Genomic DNA, 11,296 nt, shown 5'->3' with positions numbered 1-11,296 from the left:
CATGTGAATAATATAGGGTCGTCCTAGTAGTGTGGCCACATAGCAAATTGTGTTGCACCTTCTCCACAGTAGCCTCCTATCGTTGTTGGTGGTGGTGGCAGGGGTGACGACAGAGGCCCCTTGTTCTTGTGATTAGGGAAGGTGCAATATGGATGAAAGCTCTAGTTTGATTTTGGTAAATTGATGAAACCCTAAGTGCTAACCTAGTTTATCAAAGTAATTATGAGATAGGTGGCACATTCCAAGTGGTGAAGCAAATGAAGATTATGACATGATGATGGTGATGCCATGATGATGATCAAGTGCTTGGACTTGAAAAGAAGAAAGGGAAAAACAAAAGGCTCAAGGCAAAGGTACAAGTGGTAGGAGCCATTTTGTTTTGGTGATCGAGACACTTAGTGAGTGTGATCACATTTAGGATCGATAGTCGTACTATTAAGAGGGGTAAAACTCGTATCGAAATATGGTTATCAAAGTGCCACTAGATGCTCTAACTCATTGCATATGCATTTAGGATCTAGTGTAGTGCTAACACCCTCGAAAACATTTGTGAAAATATGCTAACACACATGCACAAAGGTGATACACATTGTGTTTAGCACTTGGGAGCAAGGGTTAGAAACTTCACCGACGGAGCAAGGGTTAGAAACTTCACTTGGGAGCAATGTGATACATACAGAAAAGATAGGGTTTCACAGAGTGCACCAGACGCTGGTCTCAACTAGACCGTAGCGTCCGGTCAGTGGAAGCAGTGAAGACGCTGGCGTCGGTCTTCAAACGGACGCTGGCAGGGTGCGTTCGGTCCTGCTGACGTGGCAGCGCACAGAGGAGATAGTGAGTGACCAGACGTTGGGTGAATCCGGCCAAGCATGACCGGACGCGTCTGGTCATGAGTGGAGGCTTACTGGAAGTGACCAGACGCTGGGGTCCTGCGTCTAGTCATGATCCAACTGATACGTCCGGTCGTGACTAGAACCTTACTGGAAGTGACCGAACGCTAGGGTCCTACGTCCAGTCGTGGCACTGTGCTACGTCCGGTCATCACTTGACAGTTGGGATCGGGCACTTAGTATTTGAAGAGAGGGATAATGTAGCAGCCATCCGTTGATCGGACGCTGGCAGGGTGTGTCCGATTGATCTGACCGGAGCATCCGGTCACCCCGAGCAGTGTCCAGTGAAGGGGTACAACGACTCTATTTCGTGGGGGCTTCTATTTAAGCCCCATGACTGGCTCAAGCTCTCTCTCTCTTAGCCTTTTGCATTAACATAGCAACCTTGTGAGCTTAGCCAAAGCCCTCCCACTCATCTCTATCATTGATTCATCATCTTTGTGAGATTGGGAGTGAATCCAAGTGCATTGCTTGAGTGTTTGCATCTAGATGCACTTGGTGTTCATGTTTTGCTGCGGGATTCACTTGTTATTCTTGGTGGTTGCCGCCACCTAGATGGCTTGGAGCAGCGAGGATCATCGAGCGGAGGTTGGTGATTGTCTCTGGCTCCTATCGTGGTGATTGTGAGGGGTTCTTGACCTTTCTCCGGTAGAGAGCCAAAAGGTACTCTAGTGAATTGCTTGTGGCTTGTGTGATCCCCATCTTATATTGGTTGTGCGGCACCCTATTGAGGGTTTGGCATATGATGCCAATTAGTGCATGAACCTCCAAGTGAGTGAATCACCACAACGAGGACTAGCTTGCCGGCAAGCAAGTGAACCTCGGTAAAAATCATTGTGTCATCATTTGATTCCAAGGTGATTGGTATTCATTGATATTCATTCTTGTGATTGATTGGTTCACTCCTCGACTCGGCGGTATAACTGTAACATCTCTGGTGTTACGAGCTTGCTTAGCACCTAGGTTTAGGCCTAAGAGGATTTACCAAAACAATTTTCTTGGATTTTAAAATTTAACTTATGTTTAAAAGTGTCATTTTGGCGAATTATATTGAACAACGGGACAATTAGTTCCTAGATGTTTTGTTTCTATAAGTCAGTATGACATATGGACGAGTGTATGAAATGCGTAGCAGTTGGAATTAATTAGGTTTAGGCACATTAAAAATTACGGCAAAAGCGCTAAAGGTTGTTAGTTCTAGCCAAGCTATTATTCTCTAAGTCAGAAACGATGATAGTAGTGAATGCTGATTTGACATTCAAATTTTAACAAAAATTGTTAGGCACTAGATCCGTGTTTTTGGTACTTATTGGTTGTCCTAGGGTGAGCACTCGAGACGAGTGTAGGTTATAGTCATGTGAGTGTCACGTGGAGCTCAGAGAAATTTGCCTAAGTTCATTAGAATGCGCTGTGAGCTTTGTGTCGATGCTCTGTCATGAATCGGAACTTCGAGGATGAACTCATTTTGGCACGCATGTATCTTCCTCTCGGGCGGTCCTTTTGTTGTGTGGGTTGCCTCATTAGATACCTGATAAGATCAACCTTAGGGTCACGGAATTTGCTGAACCTCAATCATGATCATTAGTAGTTTTCGTGTTGCTTTAAATTTCATGCTCGTTGTCGTTCAATGGTGGCCCGGCCACAGCAGGGACGGGGCGTCTCCCTGCCCTGCTCTGCCGTTAGCCGACGCCGATGACCCCGCTCAGACCCGCTGCTACGATTTAGTGCATCACGCCTAGTTATTTTCTGTTCACCAACCAGGCCATGTGCTCGTGGTCGCTTCCAGCTTCGTCGCATCATCTCTGCTGCACCTTGAATACCACTGCTGTCCTGTGCCTGACGCCATGTGCGAGCGTCCTTGCTGCTATCGTGATGTCGCTGTCTTTTGCCTTTAAGAAAGATGGCCAGGCTGCTGCTGCCGTGTATGGCTTTTCCTTGCCTCCGTTCGTTTCCCCTCTCTCCCTGCTTAGTATGCTTGGACCCACCTCATTTCCTCTCCTCTCGGTGTGTGTTCACCATCAATGTCTCTGTCTGTCTACCTCTACTGTCTGTCCTTGCTTGTCTTGCCTGCCTCCATCGAGCCGATTAACCATGGTTGTAGTGCCCATCCGTCACCCGATGTTCGCGTATGCGTGCCCTGCGCACCGGCGCGGCCATGCTCTCGCTCCCTCTACTGGCCGTGCTGAGCCCCTTGCGCGCCACTCTTCCCCTGCTACCAAACGTCTGCATCCGCACCCCACCATGCACGAGCCTTCTTCGCCAACGCCCACCTCCGTCGAGCACCAAGCCTAGCGCAGCAACCGCCGTGACCACGCCGTCTGGTGCTGGCCCTCCCCTGCACGAGCGCACGCGAGCCCCCACGACCGCGCTGGACCTCCAACCCCATAGCGTCGGCCCTCCTTTTCCTTCTTGCGTCGCGCGCCCATTCCATAGAGTCTCCACCCCACTCCCCCGCGCTGCCTTCCCGCGCCACTCCACCTCTGTGCTGGGCCGTCTAGCCCCACCATGGTCCGCGCCCTTCCGCGCTCCTTCCCCGGTCCCGCTGCGCCCTACAGTGTCGTTGCCGCCGCTCGCCTGGCCGACGCCGCCGCAGCCGTGAAAGGTCCTAATGGCTAGAGGAGGGGTGAATAGCCTATTAAAAATTTCTACAACAACACTTAACAAACCGGTTAGACAATTATGAGATGAAGCAAGTGTTGCGCTAGCCTACTAAATAGCAAGCCACCTACCACAATTATAGTTTATATAGTTTCTATCCACACAATAGCTATGACACTACACTAAGTTAGTGTGCTCTCAAAAGCTAACTAAAGAGCCACACTAACCAAACTAACAAGCTCTCATAACTAGCTATACTAAAGAGCTTGATAACTAGTTTGCGGTAATGTAATGAGAGTGAGCAAGAAGGTTATACCACCGTGTTAAGGAAGGAGCCAATCAATCACAAGAATGAATAACAATGAAGACCAATCACCTCGGAATCAAATGATGAACACAATGATTTTTACCGAGGTTCACTTGCTTGCCGGCAAGCTAGTCCTCGTTGTGGCAATTCACTCACTTGGAGGTTCACAAGCTAATAGGCATCACACGCTAAACCCTCAATAGGGTGCCGCACAACCAACACAAGATGAGGATCACATAAGCCACAAGCAATCCACTAGAGTACCTTTTGGCTCTCCACCGGGGAAAGGTCAAGAACCCCTCACAATCACCATGATCGGAGCCAGAGACAATTACCACTCTCCACTCAACGATCCTCGCTGCTCCAAGCCATCTAGGTGGTGGCAACCACCAAGAGTAATAAGTGAATCCCACCGCGAAACACGAACACCGAGTGCCTCTAGATGCAAACACTCAAGCAACACACTTGGATTCTCTCCCAATCTCACAAAGATGATGAATCAGTGATGGAGATGAGTGGGAGGGCTTTGGCTAAGCTCACAAGGTTGCTATGTCAATGCAAATGGCCAAGCGAGTGAGCTTGAGCCAGCCATAGGGCTTAAATAGAAGCCCCCACGAAATAGAGCCGTTGTACCCCTTCACTAGGCACAACACGGGTGACCGAACACTCCGGCCATATTGATCGGACGCTGGACCTCAGCGTTCGATCACGCGATGCATGCCATGTGTCCCTTCTCTTCAAATGTTGATCGCCTGATCTCAACGGTCAAGTGATGACCAGACGCGCTGCTGCGAAGTGACCGGATGATGGACCTCAGCGTCCGGTCGTTTCCAGTAAGCATCTAGAAACAATTTTTCATGACCGGACACACCCAGCGTCCGGTCACTCGGCGACTCCTTTGTGCATGACCATGTTAGTGTGACCGGATGTAGCCAGCCAGCGTCCGGTTGTTTCAGCGCCAGCGTCCGGTCGATGACCGACGCTGCGCTTTTTCTGCTGCTACTGACCGGATGCGCCAGTCCTTCAGAGACCAGCGTCCGGTCACTTACAGTGACCTCCATCTTTTCTGTCTAGGGCGCCGGTAGCACCGTCGGACTATCTGCACTCTACAGGCGGATACTCCGCCGGTGAAGTTCCTAACCCTTGCTCAAATGTGCCAACCACCAAGTGTATCACCTTGTGCATATGTGTTAGCATATTTTCACAAATATTTTCAAGGGTGTTAGCACTCCACTAGATCCTAAATGCATATGCAATGAGTTAGAGCATCTAGTGGCACTTTGATAACCGCATTTCGATACGAGTTTTACCCCTCTTAATAGTACGGCTATCGAACCTAAATGTGATCACACTCGCTAAGTGTCTAGATCACCAAAACAAAATAGCTCCTACCATTTATACCTTTACCTTGAGCCTTTTGTTTTTTCTTTCTTCTTTTCAAGTCCAAGCACTTGATCATCACCATGGCATCACCATCATCATGTCATGATCTTCATTTGCTTCACCACTTAGAATGTGCTACCTATGTCATGATCACTTGATAAACTAGGTTAGCACTTAGGGTTTCATCAATTCACCAAAACCAAACTAGAGCTTTTAAGCCGCCGTGCCCGCCACCACGGATCACGCGAGCGGGCTACTGGGGGCCGGCTCGGGTCTTGCTGCGGCCAGTCCATGGTCGCATGGGCTCCCGTGTCCCTCACCGACGGGTTTCTGCCACTGCCGTGCCTTCCCTGGCTGGGATTGACCGCCAGCAGGACGTCCTCTACTTCATGCTCTGCTTTGAGAATGAAGGGAAGGTGAGGAAGCACAAATAGGATTCTTTACCGGGTTCGTGTAAGTGCTAGACTCATACATTTACAAGTAAGGGCTTAGTTGATTTAGAGAAAGCTCAGGGGCCTCACCGCTAAAATACCGTTGTCGCCTTGCCTGGCCGCATGGGCCGGTTTGTTGGGCCTCTGGTGGGCCTGCTCACACTGGGCTGCGGTCCGCCTGCCGCTGGGCCACGCGCGCGTTTGTGGCCGCGCATCCGCGTTGGGGTTGCTGGGCCGCTGGCCGCGCGCCCGCCTAGGCCGCCGCACCCTTTACCGCGCCGCTGAGCCACGCCTAGTTAGCAGGCCGCGCGCACGGCTGCTGGGCCAGTTTAGTTGCCGCCAACCCTTTTTCATTTTTAGGTATTTTCTAATTGAATGCTAAAGCAAACTTGTACAATCAATATAAAATGGTGTAGGTGTCCAAAAATTATGAAACCAATTTTGTTAGGTTCATAAAATCAGGATCTACCTGTTAGTGTAATTTATCCACATAGTTGAATAATATTTGTAGGAGTTCCCTAATTATTTTTAAATGCTTAATATTATTAAAGGGTGAACTTGTGGGAATTTTTGTGAGAAAATGGTGATAGTGTTGACCCTAAAAATTTACAGTAAACTCCTAATAATATTAGTTACTCACTGTAATTTTTATAGCTCTAGAATAATTAGTTTGCTAGGTTAACTATTGAGCCCTAGTTTGGATATATATTAGATCAATGAAATAGATAAAGAAATGCCTTAGGGTTTCATGACTAAAACATTGGTTGTGAAGTAACGCCATATTCGATAACATGGATACGTAGACTAGCGCGTTAGAACTATCTCGTTAGTTTGTGAGACGTAATCGGATTTCTAAGCATTTCTGCTATCATCGATTATTTACATTTGTGCATTTGCATCAATACATATCATAATAGGAACATCGATGGATCGCGGAGTCATCAGGAGTTGCTGGAGAAATGGTGCTTTTGGAGATTATGTCGCCATGATAGAAATCTAACTTCTGATTATATTTTACCCAGGCAAGCCCCGGTGCATAACCCCTACTTTTCTACCCTTTAAATTATAATTGTGCATTAAGTTTTAAAGAGTTGAATGAAACCCACTTGCATATATATCTTTATCCTATGAGTCTTACTAGTATGACAGAATCATGTAGATTGCTATGCTACATGACTATGATAGAAGTCGAGTGATTGGCTGTCACTCATGAGAGATAGCAAATGTATTAATGTATTATTATCACTTGGAAAATATAAATGGTGGAAAGAAAAATAGTGACAGGGCAGGGATATGGTTTGGGTATTGGTGGGTGTAAGAGGTTGTGTCCTATGGCCAATGGGGCATAGCTTGTTTACACTATTTTCCCTGTCCGCGTCGGTTAAGGACCCACCATTACATAAGAATCTAGGCAAGTCACAGACTTATTATCTCGAGCACATACTTAGGTATGGACGCTTGAAAGACTTGTTACTCTCTTGTCATGGGTTTTGGCTCTGTTCGGACCGACTATCAGGGTGGTTTTTGGGTTAGGAGGTCCTTGCACCGTACTGAGTCCGGGACTTAGGGGCGGAGGCTTGGAGTCCCAGTTTAGATGGGGACCTAGACCCCATGACAGAATGATAGTGGGTTGGTCCTACTTATGCCTAGGGTATAAGCGGGGTGTGTGTTTTCAGGGTACCTAGCTAGGGGCAATGATTCGTGAATCGTCGGGCAATCCAGTATGGCTTGTCTACGGTCTAGCACCGTAGTAAGAACTGAAAGATGAAAGATGAGAAAAATGAAATTTGGTTGCTTACCACCTGCTTGAAAGTAGCACAGGTGCTTACATAGAATGGCTAGTTAATGAACTAATGCACTGCTAATAAAAAATGAATATAAGGACGCACTTTTAGTAATGCTCCTGCAGATGCAATAAACTCACAAGCTAGATAGCCTTGCATATCCTTGGAGTCTTTTTCTTTTTTCCCGTCGGGTAAGTCTTGCTGAGTACAATTAAGTACTTAGGTTTTCATTTCCCCTGTTGCAGGTCACAGGTGGAGGCTAGTGCTGACCTTTGTGTGTGGATTCCTCCTAGTGGGCTCGGTGAGTATTTCCTTTACGCTGCGATCACAGTTTTTATTTAAAACTCTCACCAAATGTTTTATTAAATGAAAGTTTTATAATCTGTTGTTATAGTTTATATATCAATATTTCATTACGTCATTAATAGATGTTTAATTCTGCTGTAACTCTGTTCACATGTTTAAATTCCGCTGTTCAATTAAATTGTTCATAACTCTGATAACATGATTACATTCCATTGTTATAACAATAAATATTATACTCTGATGTTGTATTAAAAGTGATGTAAGAAATGGTTAAGAATGATGTAAGCTTTATTCTCCCATTTGTGATCCTGATGGAAAAATGTGAATTTTTGGGTTCTCCCTTGGGGTGTGCCCGATAGAACCGAGTAATTTAGTGTTCTCCCTTGGGTACTTAGTGTCTTATGGAAGATGAGTACTCTAGGGAGGCATTAGATTAGGCGGTTCTACCACAGGTGGTATTAGAGCATAGATGAGGAAATAAAGCTTCAGAACCTCTTTCTAAATAAAATTTGACAACAAATTCCTTTCAAAAAGTTAGGACATCTTTATGTGAAGTTATCTAAGTAGCCCTATTACTATGGTTACGTATCTAGGATAGATGGTACGCTGCTGACTTAGGTAGGCTTAATCAATTTTTCTGCAGGTACACTGACCCCGAGCGTAGTCCGATAGTATCAACTAGTTACAGGGAAAGAACGATGTGCTAAAAATCTAAGAACGGTTGCCCTATATGTTGGCAATAGTGGAAGGACATATAGGATGTGCATCCATACATATCCTGTTTGTCCATTGTAGCACTCGTATTATTTGTAGATACGCCATCCATAGGTGTCACGTGCGTCGTATTGTGCACGACCAACTCGTTCCTGTTCTAGAGTTACCGCTGAACTATGGCTTCATATTTCGTGTTTGCCCATGGTTCACGCCTGTCGTGACCCACATCTCCCCGTACTATTTTCTACGCTCTTGTCGGACCCTTGCCCTGCAGTCGTACTAATCTGTAATAGCCTCGGACATCGCTCGCCTCAAACGCACGGAATTTTGGTCGATTCATTCGTAGTGACCCCGCGCAGGAACCATGGTGGACTACGTCAGGACCACTGACCGCTCTGCCTTTATAAGCAGGGCCTGGCTTAGCCGTTGGTACCACCACTCAGCATACTTTAGCTCGCATAGCTTTTCCTTTGAGCAAGATTTTTTTGCTCAGTCCTTCCTCACAACCACAACTAGGGAATGGCAGGAGCCTGGGTTAGTAGTTACTGCCTGAACGTTGAGGGTTTTCCCAGAATCCTACATGCCACCCTACAAAAGCTCGGAGTCAAAGATCGTCCCAAGTATGAGGGCCGTGAGTATGAGAAGCATGGCACCAAGTGGTGTGAGGTTACCGTCTACATCGGGAAGAGTAAATATTCCCCGACATCACCGAAGCCTAGAATGTGACCACAACTGGGTTTTGCTTCATCGACACCTACCAGGTTGTGGCCGCAAAGCCTTGCGGTACCTTTGCCAGATCTATAAAGAGCCCATTGCTCGTACACCCACGAGATTCTTTCCACCTTTGGAAAAGAATCAACGGGCATGGAGGGCTCGCATGGAGGCTTTGCCAGGATGGGATGCGTAAGAAGATAGTCCTACCATGGTGCACTTGACCACGTACCTACTTACTCTAGATGAGCCATATGATCAGCAAGCCTTGGAGCTAAGGATGTGCCTCCGGCGAGCCGAGGAAGCCAAGATCTTCTCCAGGATGCTCTAGGTTGAAAGCTCTAGTTTGGTTTTGGTGAATTGATGAAACCCTAAGTGCTAACCTAGTTTATCAAGTGATCATGAGATAGGTAGCACACTCCAAGTTGCGAAGCAAACAAAGATCATAGCATGATGAATATGATGCCGTGGTAATGATCAAGTGCTTGGACTTGGAAAGAAGAAAGAGAAAAACAAAAAGCTCAAGGCAAAGGTATAAACCATAAGAGCTATTTTGTTTTGGTGATCAAGACACTTATAGAGTGTGATCATATTTAGGTTTGATAGCCGTACTATTAAGAGGGGTGAAACTCGTATCGGAATGCAGTTATCAAAGTGCCACTAGATGCTCTAACTCATTGCATATGCATTTAGGATCTAGTGGAGAACTAACACCCTTGCAAATGTTTGTGAAAATATGCTTACACAAGTGCACAAGGTGATACACTTGGTGGTTGGCACATTTGAGCAAGGGTGAAGAAGTTAGAAGTGAAATGGAGTTGGTCGCAAAGATGCTAGCGTCGGTCAACTGACTAGACGCTGGGTCGCTCAGTGACCGGACGCTGAAGGGGTGCATCCGGTCGTGTTGTCGGTCAGCATAGTAAGAAGTCACAGTGTGACCAGACGCTTGCAGGGTTCGGTCGAGCATGACTAGACATGTCCGGTCGGCAAAAGTTGGTTTTGGAACCTTACTATAAACGACAGGACGCTGGGTGTTTAGCGTCTGGTCAACTCAGGTGCAGTGTCCGGTCAAGACTGATGACCGTTGAAGTTAGGACACGTGGCTAACTACGAGCGATCGGACGCTGGGGGCTCAGCGTCCGGTCAACTGACCGGAGCATCCAGTCAGCCCACGTTATGCCCAGTGAAGGGGTATAACGGCTCTATTTCATGGGGGCTTCTATTTAAGCCCCATGGACAGCTATAGCTCATAACTTTTGGCCATTTTCATTGACATAGCAACCTTGTGAGCTTAGCCAAAGTCCTCCCACTCATCTCCATCATTGATTCATCATCATAGGGAGATTGGGAGTGAATCCAAGTGCATTGCTTGAGTGTTTGCATCTAGAGGCACTTGGTGTTCGTGTTTCACTGTGGATTTCACTTGTTACTCTTGGTGGTTATCGCCATCTAGATGGCTTGGAGCAGCGATGATCGTTGAGTGGAGGGTGGTGATTGTCTCCAGCTCCGATCGTGGTGATTGTGAGGCATTCTTGACCTTTCCCCGGTGGAGAGCCAAAAGGTACTCTAGTGGATTGCTCGTGGCTTGTGTGATCCTCATCTTGTGTTGGTTGTGCGGCACCCTATTGAGGGTTTGGCGTGTGAAGCCAATTAGCACGTGAACCTCCAAGTGAGTGAATCGCCATAATGAGGACTAGCTTGCCGGCAAGCAAGTGAACCTCAGTAAAAATCATTGTGTTCATCATTGATTCCGAGGTGATTGGTCTTCATTGTTATTCATCCTTGTGATTGATTGGTTTCTTCATCTACATGGCGGTATAACCTTCTTGATCACTCTCTTTACTTTACCGCAAACTAGTTGACAAGCTCTTTAGTGTAGCTAGTTGTGAGAGCTTGCTAGCTTGTTTGGTGTGGCTCTTTAGTTAGCCTTTGAGAGCACACTAACATAGGGTAGTATCATAGCTATTGTGTGAATCGACACTATCTAAACTAGAATTGTGGTAGGTGGCTTGCATTTTGAATAGGCTAGCGCAACACTTGCTTCGTCTCATAATTGTCTAACCATTTTGTTAAGTGTTGTTGTAGAAATTTTATTAGGCTATTCACCCCCCCCCCCTCTAGCCATTAGGACCTTTCAAGTGGTATCAGAGTTGAGGTCACCGTGATTTGAGG

This window comes from Miscanthus floridulus, chromosome 17 (assembly GCF_019320115.1).
Source record: "Miscanthus floridulus cultivar M001 chromosome 17, ASM1932011v1, whole genome shotgun sequence".
Taxonomy (NCBI): domain Eukaryota; kingdom Viridiplantae; phylum Streptophyta; class Magnoliopsida; order Poales; family Poaceae; genus Miscanthus; species Miscanthus floridulus.
Note: the sequence above shows the minus strand (reverse complement) of the source record.